Source organism: Vigna radiata, unplaced genomic scaffold, assembly GCF_000741045.1.
Source record: "Vigna radiata var. radiata cultivar VC1973A unplaced genomic scaffold, Vradiata_ver6 scaffold_301, whole genome shotgun sequence".
In the NCBI taxonomy this organism is placed as follows: domain Eukaryota; kingdom Viridiplantae; phylum Streptophyta; class Magnoliopsida; order Fabales; family Fabaceae; genus Vigna; species Vigna radiata.
In genome coordinates this window covers 100,255-112,956 of record NW_014543816.1, presented here as the reverse complement: position 1 = coordinate 112,956, position 12,702 = coordinate 100,255, and positions in this window count along the sequence as shown.

Genomic DNA, 12,702 nt, shown 5'->3' with positions numbered 1-12,702 from the left:
ATTTGATCAAGCAGGGAGATGTCCTCCACAGCTGGATCTAAGAAGTAGTGATTGTTGATGAGCAGGTTCAGCTGGTGCCTATTAATCTTCAAACTGTCGGCACCTTTGTCTTCCACCATGGGTGTGTGTTGATCAAATGCATGTGTACCTCCTGCAACATGGTTAGTGCAAGGTGGTTCCAAAGAAATAATATGCAGAGGTATAACACCCAATCCCAGTGTAAGAGGCTGAACCTCAGATATACCCTTAGAACATGAATCAATCTCAAATGTAGAAACAATATCAACAACAAGCTCAGATTCATGTTCAGTGCATGGAGAACAAACATTTAGATGTGATAGCAAAAGGTGGTTCTCATCATGCAAGGAGGGAGAATTAAAAGCATGCTCATCAACAATATAATCATCAACATACCTATCATCAGCATAATCATCAACAACAGAATCAATCAAAGGTATGTTTACCTCCACTTCCCTGAAGATAGGTAGAGTGGTGGGAGGTGAAAGTGGTCTACCTATCTCGAAAGTGTTGCTCACATCTGCCTGGCCTTCCAGTTCTTCATCAGTCTCTTCAGATGCAAGAGTGGGGACATAGGAGGGTGGGAAAGTAGGTGGCATAATAGTTAGCTCATGACTCTGCTCCCCATCTTCTATGTGGATGGCACCAACATCATCTGGAAGCTGAACAGTCTGGAATGATGATTCCTCTGAAATTTGAGACTGTTCCTTGATGAGTTGAGTAGCCATCTGCCCCATCTGATCAGTCAAACTCTGAAGGGAAGTTAATTCCTGCTGAAACTCCATGTTCAGTTGCTGGAACTGAATGTTCTGAACAGTCATCTGCTCCAATAACTTCTTCAATGTAGGCTCAGAAGTAGTGGAAGGATGAGGAGTTGCTTGGACAGGCTCATGAAACTGCGGCTGCTATGGCTCCTGGACATGTGGAGAAGGCATACAAGAATTCTGGAATGGTGGTTCTCGATCTTGAAGCTGTGAAGTACCATACCATCCCAGGTTAGGATCATTCCACCCAGGATCGTTGCTATATGAATCAAAATGATGCTGAGTAGGGGAGAATCTATCCAAAAATAAATGCTTAAGATCTTCCCAATTGGCCCTGAATTCTGGTGGAAGATGAATAAGCCACTCCCATGCTGCGTCTTCTAATGAATGCGGAAATGCCCTTAAAAACATGTGATCATCAGGGACATGAAGAGGTTTCTTTGAAGAACAAATGGTGTAGAACTCCTCCAAATGTCTATGTGGGCATTCACCTGCAAACCCATGAAACCTAGGCAGCAAATCTGTAAGTCCANAGGTGAGAACGCAATGAACATCAACCTCATCAAGTGGAATCGGCTCCCAAAGAGCGCTCTCAAGAACGGGAGGATGAGTCATATTGTTCTCAAGCCAGAAATCAGCAGAATATTTATGAGAAGCACTATCAAAGGCACAGGCAGAAGAAACAGTATCCACATAGCCAAAACAGGTAGACATGCGAAAGAAGGGGGAAAAGAAGAATGCAATGAAAATATGCAACTAAAGCTACCTAAATGCAACACACATGACACGACATACAAAACGGAACAACACACTCACAACACAAGACAAGACACAACACACACTAACACAACAAAAGACCTAAAACCGAACCGTTGGTCCCCCGCAACGGCGCCAAGATTTTGATGGGTGTTGCGGCCCATGCAAAATTTAATGAGCATATGAGAAATGCAGTACAGCTAGGAAGTGACTCCTAGGTCGTCTCTCAAGGACCAACTGCGGTTCAGAATCAGGTCTAGCACATAGTGGAGGGGGGGGTTTGAAAGTGGTTCTGTGAATGCGAATCGACTAAATTAAAACACGCAAATTAAACTTAACTAACATAATTGAAACGGTTGAATACTAAAACTAACATTACAACTAAATTAAAAAAAAAAAAACTCAGCGTGATTCACTTGAATTGAATAGATCAGAACATGTAGCATTGCAGCTGCTCTCACTTTCAAGCAAAAATAGAAATCAAAGTTTTTCTTCTCTACCGAAAGTAACATTGCTGGAATAAATANTAACATCAAATGCAAAANGTCCAGCACTACATTAAATATGACAAGCTTTTGAAATATATTTAAATGGAAAAGTGCTAGCCTAATATACTACTTCAATCAATCACGGTTTTCTTAAAATAAATATTTCAAAGCAAAAGTGCCTAAGAATTAAGTATTGTGTTTTTCTTAGAAAGAAAATGCAATATGTTTCTCCAAATAATTCCATCATCAACCGTGCACACTTGTCAAAGAAACATGAAAAATGATTTTCTCCAATATTAAAGTAACCGTGCAGCATTCCATAAGAAATCAACGTGACCAAGCTAAATTAAATTGGCTTTATTTTTAAAAGAAAAATTTGCTTCTAAATATAACACTTGATGTCGTGACCATGTGCTGATATCAAAAGGAAAACAAAAATGCAAAGCTGAATTAATTGAAGTACACAAGCAAAATCAATTAACCTATTAAAATTCATCTATATTAAACTAAAAGAAAAACATTTTAAAGGTGCTGCACCATTTCTCTCAAAATAAAAATCACCATCTCCTTCTTTGCTGAACTTCCGTGTGCTCTCTCTCCTTCAACCATAACCCTCCATCTCTGAAATAAAAAAAAATCCTCTTCATGTTGCAGCTACATTCTTTTTAAAGCCAAAAACAAAACCTCCTCTCTGTGTGCTTCTTTCTTCAAATCACAATTTAACGTGTTTTCCTCCTCTGCCCATGCTCCCAGTGGCGGCTTTCTTTTTTTTTTTAATCACCCAAAGAATNATCTAAGAGTGAAATTGGAAAGTGATTTTTCAAGTAAGTGGCGGCTGGTCCCACTTCTCCCCTAGGGTTTCGTGTTTTCTGTTAAGTGGTGTCCCCTTCCAAAAAAAAAATACCCAATCTGGACTTTCCATGCACTCTTCAAAGTTGAACCGAGACATTGTGGCTGCAGCCTTTCAATTGCTGGACACACCTCATTTTGCTGGGCCGCACNTCCAAATTTAAATTTNNATCCGCANCCCTCTTCAAGTCTGTTGGACCTTTTGTATGGGCTGCACCTCTTTTATTTAATAAGGCAATTGATTCCATCCAATTTACATGTTAAGCTTCTTTCCTTCAAAAACCTTGCAGCCCACTTCTTCCAATTGAAATACAACATCACATTTAACNTCCAAATATCCCAAATTGTATTTTTCAAAATTTTNCCTNAAAATAATAATGCAAATAATTAGCTCAGAATATTCAAATTAATTAAAATTAGAATTTCCGATCAAATTAAGCACAATTAGCAGAAACGGGAAAATATCGAACATTTAAGCACAATTCCCTGATTAATTATAGTACAATAAACTAAGTGAAATCAATAAAATATATACTCTTCAGCTACCCAGGTGTGGCAACCACGCTCCCCATGATAGTTTTTTTGTTTATTATGAGTGTGCTTTTAAGATTTTATGAATGAAGGACCCTTATTGGTCATGGTTGATGGTTTCCACAACTTGTAATGTTACGTTTGGTAATGAATCAACGGTGTGTGCGAAAAAGCCCAAACCTTGGGAGAAATACCACCAACCACAATGGGAGACAAAAGCCAAAGACTTACACAACCACGAAAATGTCGCCAACGACAATGCATACAAAAATCAACAAAATTCTAGATCGGGGGATATACCACCAACGAGCCCATGGTCACACCATCAAAAAAGGGGGAAATGGGTAAAGAGAGACACAAAATCCTCGACAGTGACCAAATGACCCGCAAAATGAAGTAAGAAGAATCTCAAACTCAAATGGGAGAGAGGAACAACAGTTCAATAGTGGACAGAGAATGAAGAAAAGCAAGGAACGAAAAACACCAAAACGGTGGGGAGAGATAGAAGTTTCAATGGTAGAGAGAGAGTTGAAAAAACCAAGCCGCGAAAAAAAATAAATCTATAAAAAAAAATAGAAACCATCAAAAGGAGCTTCTATCCAAATTCCTTCCAAAATTGCCCTTCTAAACAAATTTCACCTTTTTAAAAAACTTTTTAAAACCAACCAATGAAACAACACCACGTGACATTGTAAAAAATATGTTGGTAAAGAATCCTTTTCCATTATACATAGATTATATATAGGATTATGTATGTGGTAGCGTTCTACAAATAAAATTGTAAACAAAAATCACTAGTCATTCATTTTCTATTTTCATCAAGAATTTACTTTCTTAAATCCTAAAAGTTTTTAAATGTCCAAATTTTTTAATTTTACGAACTAGAATTATACTGTTTCTGAAATTACAAAACCTTTAACTTTTGGATTTTTAAATAATTTTAAAGTTAGTGAGTGAATTTCAGGGAAAAGCTTTCACTTTTTTTTTTGGTTAAATATGTCTTTTGGTCCTTATATTTGTGTCCGATTCTCAACTGGGTCCTCATATTTTTTTTTGTCCCAATTGAATCCAAATATTTGTTAATTTGAGACTATAAAGTCCTTTCCGTTAACTTTGGACTGATGTCGTCTAATTGTGTTAACGTAGTAACACTGAAAATGCTGAGTGAGAGTATTATATTACATGGAATATTTTTTAGCTAATGACATGTCACAAAATTTAATTGGAAATTCAAGGGATTGGTTTTCATCATCCTCTACTCACAGACTCAAACCCAACACATTTCATCATCCTTTACTCACAGACTCAAACCCAGCACACTCTACCAGAACCCTCCACTACTCCCTGTCCTCTATGTTCACCCTCATCAGTCAGGCCCAATCACCGTGTCGATTCGCCGCCCCAGGAGAAGACTCTCCACCTGAAACCTCTTTGGTGAGTCTGCGGCCAGGTTAGGGTCCAACGACTCGAAAACAGCGGAGGATAATGATTTTGGGGTTGAGAGATTTCGCCAACCGTAGGGCGGTGTCAACGGCGGTGTAATATTGTTGTTAGTATTTTTTCACATATGGGTTTCGACCCACAACGAACCTAGATCCTCCGGTACCCGCCGATCTTGACTGCCGGAAAGATTTCTCGACTGGATCTCGTCGGTGAAGTGTTCCACCGTTGCCCGTTTTCTGAGTTGTTTGGTCTTTGCACTAAACCAACATTGTTCCTTGGACCACCGTTGCCTTTTTTTTTTTTGCCCCAGATGTGTAATTGAGACGGAAGAAGAAAAAGAAGAAGAAATTGAAGGGTTGGTGTCGTTATCACCGTCATTGAAAATATGATGGAGTTTATTTTGCTTTTGCTTTTGTTCAGGCCGATGGGTGAAGATGAAGCAAGGTTGAACACGTCGATTGTGATTTCGTGTAACGAAGGTGGAAGAGAGGTTTCGGCTGTGCAGAATATAGCCAACAAACAGATCGAGAAAACCTTCGCATTTGACAAGGTTTTGTCGCGTTTTGCTTTTTTATATGATGACTTTTTTGGCAATGCATACTTCATAGAGTCACTGGTTTTATTGTTTGGATGTGGATTATTCTGGATTTTATGAATTCTTCATCCTGGTGAAAGTAATTATATTCTTGAACTTAATATGGAATGATCGAGTACACAATGGAAGGAGGTGCAAGAAAAAAAGTAATTTTTTTTTTCTAATTGGGTCAGAAGAAGATGGTGGATCCGACGAGGTTAACAGTGGAAGAACCTCTCGTTGTCCTCTTCAACCACTTTGACCAACATCTCAAGAAGCTTTTTTCTCGTCTTCTTCTTGTTCGAGCGGGTGATGGAACCAGACACCACTGTTTCTCGTCTTCTTCTTGTTTGACATTATGTATTAAGTTGAACGCCATCTTCGTCTACTTCTTCTTCCCAAATGAAATCCCTAATTTTTACTCATTTTCCGAGTTAAATCCCTAGTTAAGTAGATTGCAATCCCTAATCCCCTAATGTAACTTAAGTAAATCCTTTACATACAATTATCCTGTCATAAACAATTTTTTTTAAATATAAATTCCATGTAATTGAATCAATTAAAATGTCTGATCCACGTCATCACAATTAGATGACGTTAGTGAAAAGTTAACAGAGAGGACTTTATTGACTCAAATTAACAAATATTTGGATTCAATTGAGACAAAAAAAATATGAGGACCCAGTTGAGAATTGGACACAAATATGAGGACCAAAAGATATATTTAACTTTTTTTTTCTAAAATCTTCTTATAAACCAAACATATTCATATAGCATATATAAATATATTTTATAAATTTAAAAGTTATTATAAATAAATATATTTGAATGTATAAACAATGTATTAGATTTAAATTATAATATAAAATTACTTTTAACTATGCATACCTACAAAATTATTGACATTAAATATATATATATATATATATATATATATATATATATATAAAAGGTGATTGTTTGAGATAAATAATTAAGAATATTAAATATACAAGTAATACTTAATATAAGACTTTTGTTTTACTTACGAACAACTCAAACTAAATATCATGATGTACTTTGATTTTTTTTTTTCCTTACGAAAAACTCAAACTAAATATCACTGTGTACTTTGAGATTGAGTTTAAGATATGATTGAAAAGTTTATTATTTATTGTTAGGATTAGTGTAAGGTTTGAAATTAGAGAATAAATCACCTCTCCGTCCTTTTTCCAGTGCAATTTCCGTCAATTTAACATGAGTTTTCTATTTCCTATCCTTGCCCTAAATTTTCTTTTTTATTTTAACATAATCTACTGCTTTGAAGGTTTCAAGAAAAAAAGGTCGTTTCAAATCGGTAAAACTATTCAAGGGTTAAAGGTTAAAAATTTCTCAAAATTAGAAAGTAAATAACTTGCTTTTCACTGAGAATCCTTGATTTGATAAAGTGTGTTCTGTTTATGATTCAATATAATAATTATTGCTAGTTTTATGAGATGGTTAAAGATGTGTATTATTATGTAATATGAAATTAATGTGTTGTTTTAAGATATTATTTGTGTTGTTATCAGTGGCTAATCTTGATTAATAATTTTGAAAAAGCCAAAATAATAAATTTAAAATTTATATATTTAATTTGTCATTAATATAATAAAAATGAGTATATAAGTGTAAGTATAAAATTCATCACAAATATCTAAAAGATTCTCTTATTTTTTCAAATTCTTGAACTCATCAATAATCAAATTAGAACTAAAATTTTCAGTTATTTTTTCTTTTCAATATAAAAATATAAATAACCATATTGTTGATTAGAAATTTATCTTCTCCTTTATTATGTTATCTTCATTGAAAAAATTATTTTTTTTTGTTGTTGTAGAAACACCATGAATTAAAATAAGACGAATTAAACGATCAATCAAATAAAAAATATTTGACTTTCCTGTTCTTGTCAAAGATTGACATAATTCAAATATGGTTGACAAATTCTTCATTGGATACTCTAGCTAAGAAGGAAACATTTTAAACTAATCGGAGTGAAATCTCTTTGGATGTTTCTCCTTAGAGAAAGGATAGTTTTAAAGTTGTATTTGATATGAAACTCATTTTACTCTTCTAAATTCATATCTTTGACTCATTAATATATTCTGATATTTGAGAACGTTTTCATGGATTATTTCTAAAGAATTAATATGAAACTCTTCAACTGTAATTCTTTGAACCATGAGAAAGGTTTCCTCTAATTGAATAATTGGATCGTTACTATCATGTTTCAGAATATGGGAAAACGTTGAATTTGTCATGTTTTTATCTTCACAAATACTTTCCCTTTTATCACTTTTAAAAAATGAATTTATTCTTTTACTCTTCATCCATATACCTTCTTTCATTTTAAAAACAAAGTTAAAACTAAAAAGTAATTTATCATAACCTAATCAAAAATTGAAATATGTAATTACTAAAAGAAAAAAAATACATGGTAATCAAACCACAATTTACGAGGTACAACTACTAGACGTGTCCTCCACTCTCATGCTCGTCAATCACATACTCAAGTATATCCCAACACTCACTCATGCTCTAATCTTAATCCCAATTCAAAACTGACCCTAAACATAACCATTACTCTCCTTCTCTGATTATCATCACGTTCCACAACTTCTCAGGCTTGGTCCATGCCTATTCTTCATCAAATTCGTTATTTTTCACAAAAATACATTGTGATAATCGATTATCTCAGTGAAAATTACCCAGAAACATCATGCAGGAAGGGATAATCGATTATCATCCCAAATAATCGTTTATCGTCCCAAATAGTCGATTATTCCCACAACCAAAACTCAACATTGACGTGTAGATAATCGATTATCACTAATGATAATTGATTATCGTCGAAACGAAACACATCTTGGACATAATTCAAGCATTCAAAACACACATACATCAACGCTAAATCACGTACTCCACACATCATACATGCATTCAAGTATCACATACCTATGTAAACATACTCAAACACATATAATACATTACTTTAATCATCCAAATCCAATCATTGACATGTTTTACCCAAGAAAAAAAACAAATACAATGCATATGATTATTACCACACCCTTACACATATATCCCCAAGCCTCGTAACTTTGTTCTCCTTTAGCATCAAACTCTCTATTGGGATAACCCGACAAACCATGCATACATTCATAGGAAAAACCTAACACAAATATTACATAAACCCTATGCCCATGCATACATAAACTCTGGCCCAACAATAGCAATAGATAATCATAATCATGATCATATAAACATGTATCAACAAGGATTATCAATCATGATAATCAAGAACACATATAATATACAACAACAAGCAATTGAAGGTAAGTTTCCCCATGTCTTGGCCAATCCTAGGGCTTTGTCTACACTCTAAAACAACACCAATCTCTAAGGTTTCTACATGGTTACCAATGGGAAGCATTGGTGCTTTGAAGTAATTTTGATGATGATGCAAGTGAAGACTTGAAGACCTAAAGAACCTATATTGTAAATGTTAAAATCAATTTCTGTAGAAATCATTTGTATAGGAATCATTTTACTTTTGTAAATACTAAGAAGGTTTCCTTCTTAGGGATTCATTGCGCAGATAATTGATTATCTCGGGTGATAATCGGTTATCACAAGCCAGTTTAGGAAAGAGTTTCTCGTGCAAATAATCGATTATTACACAGAATAATCGATTATCTCTGTTTGATATAATATTGTACAGGTTGCGCAAATAATCGATTATCCCTCAGAATAATCTATTATCACATTTTGAAAACTCCATAACAGACACAAATAATTGATTATCACTTATGATAATAGATTATTTCTAGTAGTTGGGAGATGTCTTTTCAGTTTCTGACCTTACACGAACCTTAGGCTATAAATAGTGTTTTCCACAGCTCTTAGAAGATAACTTTTCATTTTAAGAGTATTAGAGTTGTGTGTCTAAGGGAAGCTCTCTGTGAGTGAAAAGGAAATTTATGCCATTTGAGAATACAATTTGTCTGAGGAAGTTCTCAAGTGATAGTGTTTACTCTTGACAAGTCTTGTAAATAGGAGAAGCTTGCGCTTTGTGTGTCAAAGGTCGGAGCGATTCTCTTCAAGTTGGCAGAGTAGTCTCTTCCAATTCGTTTGTCAAAGGAAGGTACTTTCGTTCATTTGTCGAACAAAAGGTTTTTGTTGCTCTTAATTTCTATTCATCTTATTGTAATTTTCAAACTGTTTTTAGTGAAATAGTTAATCACTCTTTATAGTGATTAACAACTGGACGTAGAATCTGTTGATTCGAACCAGTATAAAGATAATCTGTGTGATTTTTCTCTTCCCTACACTTTTTAAACTTTTAGCATATCAACTGTTTGATAAAAGTTTTAGAAGAAAATTAAAGGAACCATTTTATTGACTGAACACACTTTTCGCTCTTAACAATCGTATCTGTTTTAACTCCGCTGCGCAAAATCGGTACCGATTGTTTTCCAACATGTAATTCTTCCTCTTCTCTCCCAGAACCGCCTCTCTCTCTCTTTTGTTTTAGATGTAGGTTAAAATGTGCAAACCCTAGTTTCCCCTTCTCCTTTTTATCTTCTCTTATTCAATCTTTCTCTTATTTTATCTACTTTTTAAAATACCCACAACCACCAAAATATTTTAAGATTCACGTAGCCCTCATATTACTATTCAAAGTTATTTTCCTTCCTTTACGTTCTACACCCCATAACTTAATTTCTACACTAATTAATGAGGGTAAAATGACCTTTTTGCCCCTGGATCCAAAATATAAATTAAAACCAAGAGTTTACTTTAACTTTCTTTCTTTTTAGAATTTAACCCACACTTATTCAATCCCAAATCATCCTTCTACCCTCACTCTAACACATCATGTTGATAGGGGAAGCTTTACACACCTACATATTTATGTTTTTTATGATGAACAAAAAAATGTTTTATGGTTTCTTGCACATCAAATGGCATAACAAATAATGTTTTATCCTTATTAGGTTTGTCTTGAGATGATTGTTGTATGTATTCATTGCGAGTAAATGAATCATAAGATTAAATAGATTGCACATTACATTTATGGTAGAAATGGTCGATTAGACATTGTATATAATATGTTAGATTTCTCTAAATATTAATATATGCTTAACAGGAGCAAAACAATTGTGTAGTAATCGATTACATTAGTTGTATAATAGATTAAAACACGTTGCTATGCTAACATGTGTTTGATAAGTGCATTGATCTGTTTGGAATGGAATTGATTTGAAAATTTGCTTAAGTGTTGAACATAACCGATTACATAAGTTTCCTAATCGGTTAAATTGTTTATCTTATGAAAGTTAATTTCATTTAAAGCCTTAACTGTTTATAACGTTCATATAAATTTGTTGTTGGCTTGTATAAATAACATAATTAATTACATGCACTATATAATCTGATAAATCTTAAACAGACGTAAAACTATTAAAGCATAAGGAAAAGCTTAACAGATTACATTAATTGCGTAATCGGTTAAAAGTGCGTGAGGATTCAAAAATCCTATAAATAATTGTCTTACGCGTTAATTCAATACAATCTTATGAGCAATCAATTTCATAACTAACTTGTTGATTGAGTATGGATTGTAGGAGTGTCTAAGAACAAGTCTCGGTGAATCAAAGATCAAATTTAGGTTAATCATAAAGATTCTTTTAAGAAATATGTGTTGAGAAGTTTTGATCAATTCTGCACTACTGGTTTACTGCGTTGAAGGTCAATTTCATCATTTGCAATCAGTGGATTGTGTTGTTGTGCAAGTTTGCCAGGAGGAGAGAACCAATGTGTTCTTCATTGAGAGTTGGAATTGCTCTAAAGGTATTTGGAGAGCTGGTATTGTTCCATGTTTTTTGTAAGATTGTGAGGGTGTTCACATCTTATTACTATAAATAATTTTATTTTTTAAGATCGATTAGAAAAGTATAATTATATTGTCTTATTAATTAATTTAAACATGAAAAATTAATTAAAATAAATCAAAGAAGACATAAGAATTAAAAAATGAGTATTCATTAGAAGAATTTAGATAAAACCCTTATATATATATATATATATATATATATATATATATTTTAGTTGATACATTTTAGCAATGTGTGGTTTTAGTAGAAAAAAATACCCTAATATATCATGAATTTTAAGTTTTAAGGTTAAGAGTATTTTAATAATTTTCATTCTCAAAACTAAAAAAGAAAAAAGAAACCCCCAAACCCTTGCTTATCTCCCTCATTCTTTGTCATCCCTAGTCCCAATTGAAAAAAAATCAGAAACACTCGCCTAACCCTAATCTACCTTCCTCACTTATCCAATTTGTTTTTCTCTCATCTCCATACTTTCCCTCACCCATACACAACAATCCACGAAACGAGTTTTCCAAATTATTGAAATTATTGTAGACTTTAGTTTTTTACAAATTTAATAATAATCATAAGGGAAAATATATAACACAACTCTCCAATCAAAAATCAACATCAACATCATCAATTATTTTGTTATTAAACTGGAAAACAAATGAACGAATAGAGAAGAGCAACAAATTGCGGTGTCGCAGGTTGTTGTGTGTGGGTGAGAGAAAGTGTGGAGATGAGAGAGAAACAAATTGGATAAGTGAGGAAGGTAGATTAGAGTTAGGCGAGTGTTTATGATTTTTTCAATTGGGACTAGCGTAGGATGATAGAGAAAATATTAGAGTGAGAGAGATGAAAGAGAAATGATTGAGAGGAACGAGGAAGGTCATCAAAGGTTTGGGGTTTTTTTTTGTTTTATTTTGTGAATGAAAATTATTAAAATACTCTTAATCTTAAAACTTAAAATCCATGATATATTAAGATATTTTTGTTTATTAAAACTTGATACACGTTACTAAAATGTACCAACTGAAAAAATAACCATATATATATATATTAAGAAACATATTTGTAGCACATATTTTACAATTTTAGATTTAATAGTATTTGTATGTTTGTATAGTAAATATGTACTTATTTGGTAAGATATTAAAGTAAATTCATACCTATATTCTAACTTTCCTAGACAAAATAACTTTTTAAATACTTTTCTATGCTAAAAATAGATAATTAACTAATTTTTTTTTTCAAAAAAAATATACATTATCAAAAGATTGATAATTGTAAAAGTAAAGTCACCTAGTCAAATTTTTGTTTGGGTCATCCAACTTTTTATTCACCTTAGAGAAAGAAATAAAATGAATAGAAATATATGT